Source organism: Ornithodoros turicata, chromosome 4 (assembly GCF_037126465.1).
Source record: "Ornithodoros turicata isolate Travis chromosome 4, ASM3712646v1, whole genome shotgun sequence".
Taxonomy (NCBI): domain Eukaryota; kingdom Metazoa; phylum Arthropoda; class Arachnida; order Ixodida; family Argasidae; genus Ornithodoros; species Ornithodoros turicata.
The window spans coordinates 7,116,835-7,134,388 of record NC_088204.1 but is presented as its reverse complement, the minus strand read 5'-3'; the positions used below and the strand labels follow the sequence as shown (position 1 = coordinate 7,134,388).

At 44.9% G+C, this 17,554-nt stretch overlaps 2 protein-coding genes across 5 annotated transcripts in view; one reads left to right on the top strand and one right to left on the bottom strand.

The window, feature by feature from the left end:
• Positions 1 to 5,813, top strand: part of LOC135390874 (Kruppel-like factor 3) — a 37,397-nt gene extending 31,584 nt beyond the window's left edge. Inside the window, exon 3 of the mRNA XM_064620823.1 lies at positions 4,379 to 5,813. The gene's annotated coding sequence lies outside the window, so the exon portion shown is untranslated. The remainder of the gene's footprint in view (positions 1 to 4,378) is intronic.
• LOC135390875 (Krueppel-like factor 2) overlaps positions 1 to 17,554 on the bottom strand; it is a 140,016-nt gene that overhangs the window by 96,261 nt on the left and 26,201 nt on the right. Inside the window, exon 1 of one of the 4 annotated variants that reach the window (XM_064620826.1) lies at positions 4,406 to 4,482. The exons of the other annotated variants lie outside the window; for them this stretch is intronic. The gene's annotated coding sequence lies outside the window, so the exon portion shown is untranslated. Of the gene's footprint in view, positions 1 to 4,405; positions 4,483 to 17,554 lie in introns of those variants that run through there. 4 annotated transcript variants of the gene reach the window in all.

Below are 17,554 nucleotides of genomic sequence, written 5' to 3'. Positions count from 1 at the left end.
CCCTGCTCAGCTCTCCGCCTCATCACTGATGCTCACTCACTCACCGCTCTGCTCTTCCTTTGCTCACTCAAACTCACTCAGCGCTCTATGTACTCACTCATGCTCACTCACTCGCTGCTCAGATGTCCGCTTGCTCAGTCATCCTTGTCTCGGCTTCCTGTGTTTGGCTGAGCTCCTGGGTGCTCACGCTCGCGTGCACGGAGTTGCTTCCGATTCTCGCTTGCCGCCTCATCTCACAGATCTCACAAGTTGTCAAGAGCGTGAAGAGTATGATATGAGGAGAGTTGAGCTCATGCGATTGAGCATTACTCAAGTTAGCTCATGCTCAGTCCACCCAATTTGAGCATCATTGTAGCTCACTCATGCTCACCTCATTCGCAACACTGACCAAGAATGAGCATTCTCCCGAGTGAGTTTTGCTCATGTTCATCTCCTCGTTTGCTCACTCATGCTCACCCACTCCCTGCTCAGCTCTCCATTTTCTTACTCATGCTCAGCTCATTCGTTACACTGGGCATGAGTAAACATGAACGAGCATGCTCATGAGTGAGTTCTGCCGAAGTATATATGGTCACGTTACTTCTCCTGTTTGGGGTAAACGTATCGACTTTTGTACGTAACCTATAATACTATAGGAACCTATAGTGTGTACGTATAGACCTTTGCAGGTAATCTTCGTCGTTACTGCGGCCTTTATTACTTGAACGACGTTTAATACCCCTTCCACACGGGCACGCAAAATGGCATTAAATGCTTAGTGAGTTAAGTTATGTAATTCGTGCGGTGCCACGCGGACAGTTTTAATGGCATTTGCCTTAATGCCATTTTCTGCTTACTGAGTTTGTCGCCCATGAAATACCTAGTCTCGCCCCCATTTGTTAGTGCAGAGTAACAATTTTAGTTTACATAAAATCACTTTCTACTGTACAATACAATGCGATTTGACAAATTTGAGCTTTCTCAAACATCTTTTGACGAAAGAAGTCCCAAGTTGCTAGAAATTTTCATCGACAACAGCAGAAGAACCTGAGGTGCCACCATATTGCTTTGTTCGGCACAGGTTGGCGAATACGTTAACTGATCATGTTAGTGAAATACATTAGAACTACTCCACGTGAAGACACACTTGATTTCATTATCTTTTAGGGTATTACATGCGTTTTCAACGTGTTTAACTATAGGTATAATTACTTAAAATATAACTTATATATTACTTAGTGAGTGGGCCACATCGACATCATGGCGACCATATCGAGCTTCGCAAATAATGTCACTCGAGACCCGAATGCCATTAGACAATAATGTCATTTTTCGTGCCTGTGTGGCTCGGGTTATAGCCATTCTCATTTACGAAGAGCACGACGAAGGCAATTCCTGTGCACATGTGTATAGTATCTTATTCATCCTTTATGTCCCTGGAGGTCTCGGTCCACTGAATTCATCGAAATATGACACACACGCAGAGAGTCGTCACGCAAAATTTCCCAGAAATCGGGAAACTACAGGGTTTTTCTTCCGCCGCTGCATTCAACCATACATCACTAAGCATGCACAAAAAAAAAAAAAGAAAAAGAAAAGAAAGAGAGAGGAAAGAGAAAGAAAGGTTTCCGATACAGAAAATGATGCGCTCGCCAGCGTCGTGCTCCATTTTAATGGTGCGCCACCTACTTAAGTATGCATTACTGCAGGAAGAGATAAATTCTGACGTAAAGGGGAGAGAAGGAGATAACGCTCGGGGTATTTCAGCTAGAGGGAAAGGAGGAGAGAGAGTATAAAGGAAGGCAAGAACGTCCTCTCTTTCTCTCTCTCTTCTTCGCGGGGTGATATCGATTGCTGCTCTTGCATGGCAATGCTTGGGCGCATGGGGAAGCGACGGAATTCGAGGTAGGTAGAGGGAAAGGGAAGACGAGATAGAGAGGGGGGGATGCGCGATGAAGTAGGGCATGTACTGCGCACGCGCAGGAAGAGCGAGTGTCGATTGGCTGGCGAATGTCGCCCACGTGGCTTTATGGTTAAGAAGCTAAACAGGTATCTACTGTTTATGTTCTGCAGTATGTGCAGAGTGGTTTTAAATATCCTGCGTGTACGTTCAGCGTATGAAAAGATAAAATTTGTTTGATAACCGGTTTTTTTATCGACGAGGGGAATTGAAACGAATTGAACAGCGTTTTGGTGATGATGCGAGGCGCCATTATCCACTCAAAGGCGACATGAAAAAGAATGATAAAGACATACAGCTTAGTTAGAGCCTGAGTGTGCTAGGCAAGTTCTATGCCTTGACGATACGATATTGAAGTATGCAATGACGGGTTTTGCGACAATGAGGATGGTATGTTTCAGAAACTATAGTCTACTACAGCGACAATCCCAGTGGCGTCTAATCCTCGCCTCTGTCGTCTACCGCTATGCATCTAAAAGAGGTTTCTTTTCTACGAAGATGCGCAAACTTGCGAAATCTATTTTAAAGGGACTGTCGCATCCGTCGCATACGTTTTACTCCTTGTTTATCACCGACAATAACGCCTAAAATCCGACGCGCATAAGTGGAGTACTTTCTGCTCAATTTGACGTTATGCATGGCAACAGCAGATGCCGGATGTTGAGAGTATGGCGGAATTCTCTCTCTCTTGAAATCGGAGAAAACGTCACACGGACAAGTCCAATCAGGAAGCGCCCTTTGGTGATTGGGGCGTGCCTGCAGGTCCTGGAGAGCCTGTGATCATGTCATGGAACTTCTCGGTTGGCGCCGGGCGTGTTCGTACAGCCAGGAACGTAACCCGGTGTCCCACGCGACACGATCCCGTCAGTAATCACACTCATAAACACATAAGCTTATAAAGCACTCACACGTGGTATATTGCGGTGCGAACGCGAAGCAGACGAACTCGGAGACAATCGCCTGCGCTGCGCTCCGATTCGTACGCCTGGCTGACGCCATGATGATGTTAGTGTCGCTGGGGCTTCCTTAGCCGCAGAGGCAGCGCGAATATTTAAAACTCGTTTATTTAATATGTAAACTGATTTTTTTTAAAAGAGAAATTTGGCTAAGTAGGCTGTGAAGCGGTGCCAAACATTACCATACCTCATACACATGTTCCCGGATGGGGTAGCCTTTCTAACTGTGTATTCACACGAGCGACATTCTTACGGAATATTCCAGTGGTAGAAAAGGTCAAAACACTGCTCACAGAGACGAAGTTCCGCCCCGTGTTATGTTGAGCATTCACAGGGTGTGGAATATCGGGAGTGGCGTACTGCGCACTTAGCAGACGACATCGTCAGCGTCTTTCTTGTTGTCTGCTACGGAATAGCTTGTGGCTGTGTCGCAGGATTTTCCCCACGGTTAGCAGTGTACGTGAACGCTGGGCGTTGAGCGCTCGCGCTCAGATAGCTACGACGTTTTCCGTATCACAATGCATTAACAAAAAGTGCACCTTCTATACCTGTTCATTTCCCCTTTAAATAAACGAGCTTTAAAGGTTCGCACTCCCTCTGCAGCTAACACCATGATGACGTAAGCCTGGCACACGAATGGGAGCGCAGCGCAGGCGATTGCCTCCGAGGTCGTCTGCTTGGCGTTCGCATCGCAATATACTGAGTGAAAAGTCCTCGGTCAACACGCCGACTTTCACTCACCAGGGTGAGTTCTGACGTGACCATGTTGCGTGGAACACAGTGTTACGCTCCTGGCTGTACGAACACGTCCGACGCTTACCAGAAACAGCATTCCGTAAGCCGATCACGAGCAGACGCCGTCTCCTAGTATTGCGGCTGTCGGTCGCCAAGGCTACCAACGTTCTTCCGGCCGCTTCCTGATTGGTTTCGTCCGCTCCAAAGGGCGCTCACTGACTGGCCATGTCCGGGTGACGTTTCCAGAGAGGGAATCCCGGAATACTCTCAATACGCGTCGCTTGCTCTTGCCATGTGTTACATGAAATTGCACAGGAACATTAATTCGCGTAGGATTTTCGCCGTTATTATCAGTGATGAACGCGGAGTAAAACGGCCCTACAATTTCGGAATCAATCGGGACGGATGCGATAGTCCCTTTAAACACGTCACCAACTTGTAAATCTGGTGAACACCTGTATATGTCTTAGGCTTCTAGAACCTTAAAACACTCGCTTTATTCATCAACGACTAATGTACACTACTATAAAAACTTAATGAGCTATGGGAAGAATCTATACAAAATACAACTCCGAACATCGTACTTATTTCCCTCTGTGCAGTGTATGTGAGCTATTGCCTTATCGAGTATGCTCAACAAGAGCGTGCTTCACACCCGAAGCTTTTTTCTAGGTTTCTCCATCAGTTATTCCTTGAGCGTCCAATTATAACTATACAAAAGTAACTGTGTTTTCTTACTTCCTTGCAGACGCAGAGCCGAGAGAAAGCTACTCACCTTTTGTTGACAAAGAGTCCTGGCACTCTCTGCTGGTATTGGTTGCTCAAGTGATTGCGTCACCGCCGCCCATGCTGGACAAAAAAAAGACGTTGTTGTTCCTCATCGTCACTGACATGTGCCTAAGACGTGTGCAATGTGTGCCTGAAACGAAATCAGGCACTGCGTGTGAGTGTGTGCGTGCCTACGAAGTGTCCCATCGTGTTCCTGTGTATACTTATACAATGGTGCGTCATCCCGTGTTGGATTTCGTTCACGCACTTTAGACTACTTTTAGCGTAATTTGTGTTGTTGTTATTATTTTTTGTAAAGATGCTCATTTCCAAAGGATTTTGGCGAATGTGTTTTGTAAATGCGTAATCTGAAGTGATACACATCTGTTGGTCTGGGGGCAACAACATCGTCGGTAACGTGTTATCGTTGAGATTTGAGCAACTCATCGAGTAGTTGTACCGCGGGTTAGTTCTTACTTTGTCTGCTTGTATCGGAGACTATCTATAGGAGACTATCGGAAGTACAGCTCACGCTGTTCGGCTACAACAACTAAACATGTGCAGAAGTGGCGAAAAGGGTGAACATTCTGTAGCTGCGTTCTCACACACAAAAAAGAGAAGACAACATTCCTTTATAGTTAACTGTCTTAGCGTAAAGGACTTTAGCGAGTAAAATTTGTTGTCTTACTCTCTGGTATGTAAAGAAATGCTCTTGAAGAGTAATTTAAACGCGCTTCAGGCAATCAGAATGTATTTTCTTGGGTCCGCAAATTAGGGAGATATCGCCGTACGCTCTTACCCTAGGCATTTGATTGTTATCGATCGTTTAGTCGATTTATTGGTACCACCTCATTTATATTTTGCGAGATTATGTCAGACAGGGTAGACATAAAACAGAAAGCAAGAAATATGCACTCCTCTGTATCTCTACAAAGTGACATTGCCGTTAGAGACAAAAAAAAAATAATAATAATAAATGAACGAGCATCTGCACTACGATAACAAATCAGGACCACCAAGGTCGGTCAAAGCCTTCCTAGAATATCGTCACATTGTAAGGGGTCGTTTTTGTCGTTATCACGAACAGGTCTTGTATTAAATCTTGTCGTGTACTGAACAGTGTTGACACCTCAGGCTTGGAGAAGCCCAGCCACATAAGTCTCCCTCAAATTTCCCTTTACACAAATGTACGGGACCAAATGAAATTCATCTATGGCGCGATACATGTGTCTTCTATTCTGTGCGATTTCGTTAGAGATAACAAGTGCAGGTGGAAACCAGTTTATCTCGACAAGCAGAACTATGACGAATGAATGTACATATAGAGTGTCGGTTATACGTTTGTATGCTCGTGGACCAAAAGCATTCCATCGACTCAAGAATCGATGCTATAATAAAAACGCTATTTATTGTTACGTGTGAGTTACAAAAACTCTTTTGTTCATGAGAAGGTAATATAGTAGAGTGGCTTTTTAACGGGAACTCGGTACAGGCATATAGTTCGATATACACGCTTGTACGTAAAATGAACGCTGTTCAAGCGATACACTGATGGTGAACAAGCACGTGGTTTCTAATGTATCCAACAGAAGACTTTTAGGCAATACTTTTAAATGGTTATCACAGTTTGGGCGTTGGCCACATCTTCAGCTTCATGAAACAAGGAACCTGTGTACTCTTTGCTGGAACCTCCTAATAGTGCTAGAAAAGAGTACCCATCGCACCTTGCCGCAAATATATACAATCTAGTACAATATAAGTAATATATATATATATATACTCATGGAACGATGCGACAGCACCAGAGGACACGTGTTTCGCCGTGTTTGCGGCTCGTCAGCTCTGGGTAGCTGCGCATCGTTCGGAATTGGCAAACCAGGGGTCACTCAGCGAGTAACAAACACATCTAGTGTCATCTACTTGTTTATTTAATGACTTTTTTTCCTGCATTATATATATATATATACATATACGGTAAGAGATGAAAAGTCGGATACAAAAGTAGTAAGTGTGACTTAATACTTTTGTCCTGACGAAGGCGGAGCCTCCGCCGCAACATAGACTGAATGTAAATTTCCCTTAGCGCATTTTAATTAATGGGTTTAATTCATAATAGATCTTTTTTTTTACTTAATACTCCTACTTCAGTTGTCCACGTCTCGTTTATTTTTTATATATATATATATATATACATATACAAGTATAGTCAAAAGTATGGCACAGACAACACGGCATTGTGAGGCCGTTCCAGTTTCGGTTTCACTGTTACGGTTTAATATTTCGCGTGTCTCCTGTGAACTAACTCGAACTTTTTAATGAGAGTTATCGCGCATCGTCCGCTATCGCCTTTGCGTACGTAAGGGATAGCGTGGTGGTTCCGCGCAATGCGCGAAGCTTTCTTTACGTTTTGCGCGTGCGCAGAACCACCAACGCTATTCCTTACGTACGCAAAGACGATAGCGGACGATGCATCACTATTGACAATAATACCGTAAACGCACCTTCGCAAAGGCCAAGATTTGGTGACGCTATGAACATACCAAAGCGTGGATGCGGGGTCTTCGCGTTCTTTTGCTGCGTTACCTCACCAAACTACGAGCATATTTTCCACTTGGTTAGTCTTTCTATTTTTATTTATTTTCGTTAATTAATTTAGTGTAAATAATTTAGTTAATTAGTTTATTAATGTAGTGATAATTCGTGGCTTTATGTCGGGGAGACAACCATGATCTTAGTTTAGTGTGAACAGGTTACATTGTCTGGGAGATCTAACAATAGACTAGAGACTATTGCTCTGTGCATGACACGTATATACATGGATAGCAGAGTGTTGTCAGGTGAGTGGACGTGGCATCGACACGAGAAGTAATGGTTGCTTGATCTGTTACATAATTAGGTCGCACACAACCCGTTCACCATTCGATACATACGTCGTCTTCGGATGCAGGAAACACCACTCAAGTCGAAGAACTGTATACTTTAAGACGCTTAGACTCTGGTGGGATAATAGTGAGCTTTAGTGCATCGTTCGTATTATACACGTGCATAATGGTACAAAATAGGCTCCGCCTCACGTTTTCAACAAATCAGGGGGGAGAACGTTGTCATTCGAGATGATGGTTGGCTAGGAGCGTGCTATATGGTGATACTCATTTTTGAAGATTGTGGATGCAGTAGTCAGCCATGGCAAGACGGATTGTTTGAGGATGCTGAACATCCACATGGACGATACCATAAGTTTAGCCCTGCGAAATCAGTGCTCAATCGTGACGAATCGCGAGATTACTGTTCACGAAAAACCACATCGGAAGCCACCGCAGGAGGTCAGCGTTCAATACACGACTTCAGAAAATCCCAGAGAGCTTAGCGCCGCTTTGAACTCTGGGAATTTGCTGACAACAAAGGAGGAGAAGGTCTCCAAGCAGTTTCGGTTCCTTCTCTCTCGGTTGATTGTCCGCGAGCAGTCAAGGTCAGCGAAAACGAAACGTGAAAGACGTGTCATCCCACTAAACTCCCAGGATGCAACGCGTACGCAAGGAGTACTGGGATTTTCTGAACTCGTCTATTGTCCTGGAGCTTGCACGTGCACTAACTATCTCAGCGCTTGGCATGGTGAAGTTCTGCGAAGAAGGTACACTTCGTAAACACTGTGTTTCCGCGTGGTACTCTATTTATCTTCCTACGCAAAGGTTGCAGATTGTGATATATGACTGTGCACGTATACCAACGAATCACTGTGTCACTCTTTTAAGTAGGATGCATTATCCTCCTGCCTTCAGCGTACACCGTGCGTTGTCGTGGGTTTTCGTTTTCCGAATAATAAAAGGAAGAGGACATGCAACCGCGCCCATGTCGGAGCCTTTCAGTTCATTATCTGCAGGTATCTTTTTACTTTGTTTACTGAGACCCGTGGACCCGTCGTGTTATGGCCAACATATGGGAGCTGCGATCGATCGATCGATTGATTGTGAATATGTTGACATTATGAGGGCAGCATTCAGGAAGAGCATGCGACTCGTAAAGAACTATATAACGACTAAGAACAAATTAGAAAGTGGTCCGTCACAATATGGACTCCACGCATTCTACGTGCTAGTCCTTGTAGTACTAGGAGGAATACTCTGACAACAACGACTACTACACTACACTGTACTGCTACAGCAGCGCAATACTAAGCGAAAGACCGGACTATACTAACCTGAAGCTACCAGTCACCTTGTCGGTAACTTTGAACCGCAATGAAAATACCGGTACGCAGATGCACAAAGCAGTAGACTGCACCAGAAGTCTTGAAAGTAATCGCCAAGTTATATCACATTCTTGTTAGTTCTTGCTAGTGCTAACTTCAAGTTACAGTCACGACATCGTCACTAATCCGCTTCCAATGTTGTCATCTCCTTCGCCGCCCATAAGACGGATATTTTTTGTGCGTGGCTTGAAGTGTGTTACTCGAATAATTTCAAAATTAGTGCATATGGACCGTACAAATAAGAAATATTTGTTTCCAGAATATTTCGCATGACCGCAAGTTAAATTTTATCATACTGTTCCGTTTTTTTCCCTGACGTAACGCATTTTGGGAATATTAATGTATATACAGCCATGCTCCACCCAGGATTACCAATGGAGTGCCACTGAAGGTGCATTGGTTGAAAGCTGGCTACATTGGCACTTTCGTTTGATGGCACGCCAATGTAACGCCAATGAAGCGCCATCGTTCATTGAGCAATTTCAGAACGTAATTATATGGGCGACACATGGCTTCAAACTTCAGTAACAATGGTGTTCTGGTCATTTTCGAACATGATGCACTTTATTTGTTCAGTTTTGTGTACTTGCGGTTGAGCCAAGATAACACCAATATAGCCAATATACTGCCATTTATTGGCTCTTCATTGGCTTAATTCGGCCTCGTTAGGCCCAATGAAAAACCGGAATAGTGCCCATATTTCGTGCTGCTTAGGAAAATGGCTGATGAAGGCACATTGTTCCAAAATCTTTATTATTAAGAGTTATACACAACAGTCCAAGCATACGTAATTCCCCAACGAGGGCATCTTTCCCGAGAAGTCACAAAAGAAGATAATAAACGATCAGTTATCCTTTAATGCTATTCCGAGACACCTAAGGGTAGCAAACGGGATGCACACACGGTGAGTCAACCTTTGCAGCAATTACTCCATCCAGAGCGTGGGCATCATTTTTCACGATGGCTGAAACAACAAAGCCAATTTCATCTTGTATGCCGTGAATGATACGGCGCCCCCTTTTTCTTTCTTTGTGCCTTCCTATTTGCAAGGAGTGCGATGCAGCATCAAGAAGATGCGCAAATTGTTTTCCGGCGGCCGAGAACTCATTTGGTGGAGCCATAAGTGGAAGCGATGGGGGCGCTGCTGCGGGGGAAGTCCAGGTATATACTCTCGGCCTCAGACGCATCTAGCTTCCGTAGAGGGCGCTACTTTGTGATTTGTTGCCCGCGCACAAGGTCGGTCGAAGACGCGGACTTCGGAGATTTAATTAAGAGGACACGGTTAATCAGATTAGAATGTTAATTGAAATGAAAAGGCTGAGCTTTTGCACGTAATCTCGAGTTGTTCCGTGAAGGTGTGCCACTCTTTGTGCTCCGTAATTTTACCTTGTGCGGGAAGTGCGAGGGAGTTTTAGCTCTTTCAATGCCGCGCTGGTGCCTATATAGGTGTTGGGAGTCGAAAAACAGGATGCTATCTAAGTATCCGCGTCTTGAAGTACGGCTGTTTAATGGGAGGTAACGATGTTACTGCCGGCCAATTGTAACAGAACAGCCCGTCAGCTAAACCAGTTAATACTATATAAAGCAGGCCATTTTCTTATTGTGCCTCAATGACATAAAACTATTACAGAGTGCAATATCGTATAAAATGTTCGTATCGTATAAAATCCGCGTATCCCTCGATATCGGTATAAGTTGACTGGTTGACTAATTCATAATGGGATAACTCAAAGTAAAGCCGCACGTTAAGAACAAAGCCAAAATAAGTGCTGTAGCAGAAGCCAAATTATTTTGTTTATTTATTTATTTCTTACTTACAAACATATATACATATATATATATATATATATACTACTAGCCTATACTAAGGCCTACATGCAGTCTAGCCTACGTTATGCAATGTGTGGGTCGCATAGGAGATTTGAGAGTCGTCACTGCTGTAACTGGCTTATAAAAGGAAATCCAAATACCATAGATAAAAAATATGAGAGAGAGAGAGAGAGAGAAAGTACATATGTAAAATAATAAGACAAACCCCAGTGCTCGGGGAACAAAAAGAATGGACGGACGCACAAGGCACTCCTTGTTCTCGACCACTATAGGGGGTTTGTCTTATTTTAAATATGTACGACCAAACGACCCAGTTCTTCATTCTTCTATTCAAGGAAGAAAGTAGCTGCATCTTCGGGCGTTGTGCCAAACGCGTCTAAATGGTAAATTTTTAGCCACGTGGTCACTGTCACGTGGTCCTGTGAAGCTACTAGATGACCTGAGCCCCTACGTCATTGATTAGATAACGCGGCCACGCGAAGCATGCTGGTGGGCACTATCAGCTTTATCAGCTTATCAGCCGACGCGTTCTTTCCGATCCTTGCCCACCACAGGAATATATAACCTCGAACCGGTGTTCTCGTGACGTCACATTTTTGTAAACAGAAGGTCGTCTAATAAATATACCCCCCCCCCCCCATCACTTTAACAAATGGCGACGTAGGTCACGCGGCTGCAAAGACGATAGCTTCATGCTCGGTGTAATATATCCTTTGCAGCAAATAAGCGAGCTGCTTATAATCACCCGGAGAGATAACCAGCATTCTGACTGACCAGCAGACTGAAGAGCAATCGTCTAATGGAGACGAGAAAAACTTTGAAAAAAAAAAAAAACAGAACTTCAGTCGCAGGACGTGATAAGAACTCGCGGAAGAAGCCGCGAAGCCCTCGACCCATGCGTCGAAAAATATTTCCAATAATCTTCATCCGATACGCTGGCAGCCTTGAGCAGGAGTAACTTTTATACAGCAGTCTTTATGGACGCTTAAAAAGAAAGCAATCTCCAGATATCAGAGGTCATGCACAACCCTGTTGGATAGCGTAGGCGTTCTGGCGACCGAGCGCCTTTTCTTTCATTGGTGCAGAGTGAGCAGGTGATGGTGATCGATGCGCTCTAATGTAGAGCGATGATACAAACTCTTCTCTCTCCTCCTCTCCCAAAGAAAATGAGCTCCAGCGACGGTTGGCCCCTGGTGACCCTGTTACGTGAGCAGAAGTCGAATGGCGGCGCTGCCTAACAGCCCGAGAGAAGTCCCTTTTTACGCGACCGCACTAATATAGCCAATTGCATCCCAACTTATTCGGCTCGGCCGATTATTGTACTCACGCGTGATTGGCTAATATTTTGCACGCGACGAAAGATAAGATAAAATTTGTATGGGATGTGTTCAGTTTCGTGGCAGAACTGTGGAGTTGGGTCGCCTCTTACAGAGCAAATACGGTAGTTACTTTACGCATTTTGAGTGCAAATATCGTTTCGTGCGATGCACACCTTTGTGGTGTACAAGGGTCGTTCGAGGTCGACCGATATTTCTACTCGAGAAAAATCCGTGGTTAACCGTGCACTCACACGAAGGACATTCCCCGCGGAGTACAGCGGAGAATGCAACTAAACGTCATTGCTTTTTGCTGTCACGTGAGCACGAGAACTCAATGTCGTGTCTTCACGTACACTGCTAACCGTGGGGAGTACCCTGCGACACAGCCACAAGATATTCCGTAGCAGACGACAGGGAAAGGCGCTGACGCTGTCGTCTGTCAAGTGTCGTCTGCTAAGTGTCGTCTGCCATGATTGGCGCCGTGTGAATGCTGGACATAACATGGGATGGGATGGAACTTCGGCTCTGTGAGCAGTGTTTTCGCGTTTCCTTCCACTAGAATCTTCCTCTTCCTCCTGTCCTCCGTGTAAATACACGGTAAAGGCAATAAATAAAACTTTCGGATGACGAAGTCCAATCCTCCTAGGGTGAACGGCACGTGCTGCAGCGCACGTGCAACAGCGACGCGTATGGTGGCGAGCAGAATGTCTGTAGCTGTGGAACAATCAAGTTTCTTGTGAAGGAGAACGTGAATCCAGCTGAGGCTTTGCAAAGATTACAGGCACAGTATGGGGAACAAACGATGTTGAGGGGAAGAGTGTACAAATGGCGCAGACCAGTTTGGCGAAGGACGGGATATGGTGATGAATGAACCACATGGACACATTCGTCTGACTGCAATCATGCCAGTGAACACTGCAGGCGTTGGACAAGCCATCCACGAGAAGCGGTGACTAACAGATCGGGACATCGCAGCCCAGCGTAATATTAGTGTCAGCAGTGTGGAGACTATCATTCACGAGCACTTACTGTTCCGCCAGGTGTGTGAAAGATGAGTTCCCCCGACATCTCACTTGTGACCAGAATGGAGCGCGCATGGCAGTCTCTGAGCAGCGGATGAACGAGTTTCAATCCGAAGGGGACGAATTTGTGCAATCAATTACCACATGTGATGAAACCTGGATACATCACTTCCCCTCATAGGCGAAAAGAAGTAACATGGAATAGCGACATAAGGCTTCCCCGCTGTCAAAGAAAAGTAAGATGCAGTGCCGTCTGCTGGGAAGTCCATGAAAACTGTCTTGTGGGAAGGACATGCAGGGTGTCATCCGTGTGGACTTCTTGGAGTAATTAAGAGTCACGATTAATGCCCAGTACTACTCCACGTTGATAAAGGGTGCGGTGCGAAATGCAATTCACAAGAAAAGGCCTGGGATGCTGTCCGGAATGGTCATTCTTCATGATAATGCTAGCCACACACGGAGAATTTGACGGTAACAACCCTGGCTGAAATGCGCTGGGAGGTTTTGCCCCATGCCCGTTACAGCCCAGATTTAGCCCCAAGTGGAAAGACGTTCTACATAAATTTTAGTCCCCCAGAAAGATGTCCTGTAGTGGCTACGGCAGCAGCCCACTTCTTTGTACGCCAAAGGCATCAGAGGGTTGCCATGGCGATGACAGTGGGTGTCTATAAATGCGCACGGTGAATACAGTACTTTGAAAAACAGACGTAGTTCGGTGCTTCTCGAATTTTCCATTGTATTTAAAGAAATAAAAGTATGGGTCAACTCTGAACAACCCTTACAACTTTCGCACCGATGTACATACAGAAGGGCGTTTTCGTAAAAACCCTTCTAAGTGTTGTATTCTACAAAATACATCATTCCAAAGAGCATATTCTACAGAAAACACAATTTCAGGAAAGGTGTATTCCACTTAAGAAACTGTTTCAGATGGGTGGAGGGAATTGCCTCAGGACAGAAGCCGCCTATATTTCGAACAGAGACTGTTCTTCTTCTGTTTCTCTGTCCAGAAGAAGAACAGTCTCTGTTCGAAATATCGGCGGCTTCTGTCCTGAGGCAACTCCCTTCCTACATCTCTACCGGTTCGCTGGATTTCTACCCATCTACGTTTCAGATGTGTGTTCTCTAAACACTTTATGAACACTATTATTACACCTTTCAGTTGAGCCCGCGCAACAAGAAAGGGTGTCTAATTACAAAACCTTCCCTTTTACACACTAAAAAGGCTCGAACAAAATCAACAAACACGGGGCAAATTCGACGTAATGTGCAGCTGACCAAGCGACTCAGTCGGCAGGACTGATCCGATATTTCACCGGCGAAATCTTCCTTGCTACGCGTCTTTCAGGTTCGACGACACGTCGTTTCGCTGTTTCATAAATTATACGATAAATCAATATTTCAACTCTCACCGGAAGTCGAAAGTCGAACGAATTTGGATGAATGATTGTCGACAGGTTCGCTAGTCGAAGCAGTTTGCGCGCACTTTACTTCGGTTATACCTCGTTAGCTAAGGTCTACCGCCGGGCCGCACTGCAAAATCAACGCATGCAGACACAGACAAATAAATATAAGCAAAAAAATCAATTGCGTTAGTTTTCCACGTCAACAAGGTGGCCAGAAAGGCCGACGGCTTTCACAGGTATCATTCACAATTCCTGATGCAAGCTGGAAAGGGGGCTTGGGGGGGGGGGGGGGGGGCGCAGTTTCTTTTGGCATCTCAGAACGGAAATCATTTGTATCTCTTCAAACACCCTGATGCACGTGTTGAGGGGGGGTTTCGGGGGGGGGGGGGGGTTAAGCCTAGAACCGGAGAGGAGGAAGGGGGGAAGCACTACCGTCACGCGAGGTGTTGATAGATCGTCGGACCATTTGGCACGCCGCTGGTCTCAGTCCCGCTGTGATGTACGTTGGAATCCCCGGGGGTAATCTCGCTGGGTGTCCTAGACGATTTCGCGCACATTTTGAAAGAGAAACGCGGTTTTGTTGTTGTTGTTGTTACTGCTGTTGTTACGTATTCCGCAGTTCTTCTTCTCTCTGTGGGGAAACTCTGGAGGAAAAAAAAAAAAAGAAGAAATACAGAAATAATGAAAAGAGCAACTCCATATATCTCGAGTTGAACGCGCGAATGTGGCAGGTTGCGGCTTTGAAACGCTGCTGCGAGCTGTTAGAATGACGGATCTGCAGGAACGTTGTTAGTTCTGCTACGGTCGTTAAAGAGTCAAACAGCGTTAGAGACAATATTGGATGAATCGCGGCGTGAGGGATATACATTCGGACGTGGGATGAGAGTTCTTTTACCGAGAAAAAACCCGTGTTTGCCGCGTGAAAGGTGAAATTTGTTGGGGGGGTTACGGAGGTTATTTGGTTGCGAAAGTGGAAGAAATGTAGCCGAAGAAGCTCACCTTTTTTTTTTTTTGTTTTCTGCGCTTTGTTTGCGGCTACCAAGGGGAGGACATAGTGGGTGGGCAGTCCGTTTTACGGTTTAGAGGGGTGTTTATTTTTGTATTATTATTATTATTTTTATTTTTGAAACGGGTATACTGCTCATATGTCTTCGCTCGTTTCCGCAAAAATTTCCCGCAGAATTTCCCGAAAGCTTCTTGCAGCATCTCGCGTACGCGTTCCAGCACCGGTTTTCTGGAGACGGATATGGTAATATATACTATCCCTGCGTTCAACCTAAGAAGGTTCGAAAGAAAACCCGAAAAACTATACTACATTGCATTCGGATGCCGTCTATAGGCGATAGTTTCGGTGTCGGTGTCCTACTTGTCGCCCCGTAAGGGTATTACGGCCAGCTATTGGTTCTGAGAGACACGTCACATCTTGCCTGCGCAGAACAGCAACAGCGACAACGCAGCGACAACGCAAGATACGTATTCACGCTTCTACGAATCGCTTCCCCATAAAGTCCACCGTTACAAACCACACAGCAGATCATATCAGAGCGTGCATAATTCGAACTATATAGTCGGTGCTGCTCGCAACGAGACGAGAGGTGACCACAAACAATCTTCACCCAAGACACCACCACCTGCTGCTGGCACGATGTCACCTCGCCAGCACACCCTCGCTGCTGTTGCAGCTCTTTCTATTTCCACGTCGACTTCTTCCATGGTGAGTACAGAACGATTTTCGTTCATAGTGTCCAACCAGCTATGACAGGCAAAATAATCGATGGGAGCCCCGTGAAAGTACGTGCCTGGCGTAATGTTGACTTCCACTGCTATACATTAGACAGATTGAGAAATAAATGATAAATCAGCCGACGGGAGAAACAAGTTGGAGAAACAGAAACGCTCCTAATGTCATCACTAATCATTATAGGATTTCTCCGCTCATCGCTCTCTGGACGTGAAGAAGTGAAGACGATTGATAACGTCGTTGGTATGCTGGAAATTACACTTTTGCACGTGCAAGGATTCCTGTATGCGCTTATTCTATAACTATAGATCCGTATCAGACATAAGTACAGGGCATATGTTCCGCAGAAAACCCCCCTCGAGTCTTTATCGAAATCTATATAAGGAAGCTGCAGTGTGCGAGCACTGTAGATGTCGGACACAGATACCGCTGTTTCGATTGACCGTGGCATAAAAAAAAAATCCTGTACATATACGCGACGATGTCGTTCGTGTCCTGAACTATTATATAATGTAATATTCGTAAATATTCCCGAAATAAATTTGCAGATGTAAACAATCCGAATCCTTACCAAAGTGGAGCACTAGGGAGGGAGGCCTGTTTAAGTTTCTGCTCGTTACCGGCAGAAGGCGCAGTTCCCAGCTACCAGGGTTGCGGAATGGGGTTACCTATTCCATTCCAATTCCATTTCGATGAATGGATATTTGTGATAATTCCATTCCCTTCAATTCCATTGCGAGGAATGGAGATTTGTGATAATTCCATTCCTTTCAATTCCATTTCCAGGAATGGAGAGTTGTTATAATTCCATTCCTTTCAATTCCATTTCGAGGAATGGAGATTTGTGACAATTCCATTCCTTTCAATTCCATTTCCAGGAATGGAGAGTTGTTATAATTCCATTCCTTTCAATTCCATTTCCAGGAATGGAGAGTTGTGATAATTCCATTCGGTTCCTCCGAATGGAAAGGTGTGATCAATTCCCACTTATGGAGTGGTTCTGCAACCCCACTCCGTTCCTTTAATTCCGTCAATAAAGATAAAAGAAGAAGGAGGTTGAGTTTGAATGTAAAAAAAAGGGAGGAGGGGGAGAAATTGAATTCGGCACCCGACGAATTATGCTAAACCCATGATGAACCCCTAAACGAAAAAGAAAAATGAAAAGGTAAAAATAAAATGAAAAGAAATAAATAAAAAGGACCGGTAACAGTATTGGCAAGCCCAGCAGTGTTAGAGCAAGTTGGCATTAGCACGGAAAAAGCACAAAGACAAGATGCGGAGTGGTTCCTAATATCAAAGCAACAATTAAAAAAAAAATATATATATATATATTTTCTTAGATGCGGACATGTGCGTAATCTTATTGGTGATCAGGGACATCGTGTGTTGCGGTTCACAAACGTGAGGTGCTGGAAAAAGGCCAATTCCATTCTTGCGAGAGAGGGCCTAATTCCATTTCTAGGACAATTTCCAGCATTCCATTCCAATTCTATTCCAGGCTTTGATAAATCCGGAATCATTCCAACTCCGAAGGGGCAATTCCGCAACCCTGCTAGCTACTATAGCTATCTGCCACTGAGACACCCGCC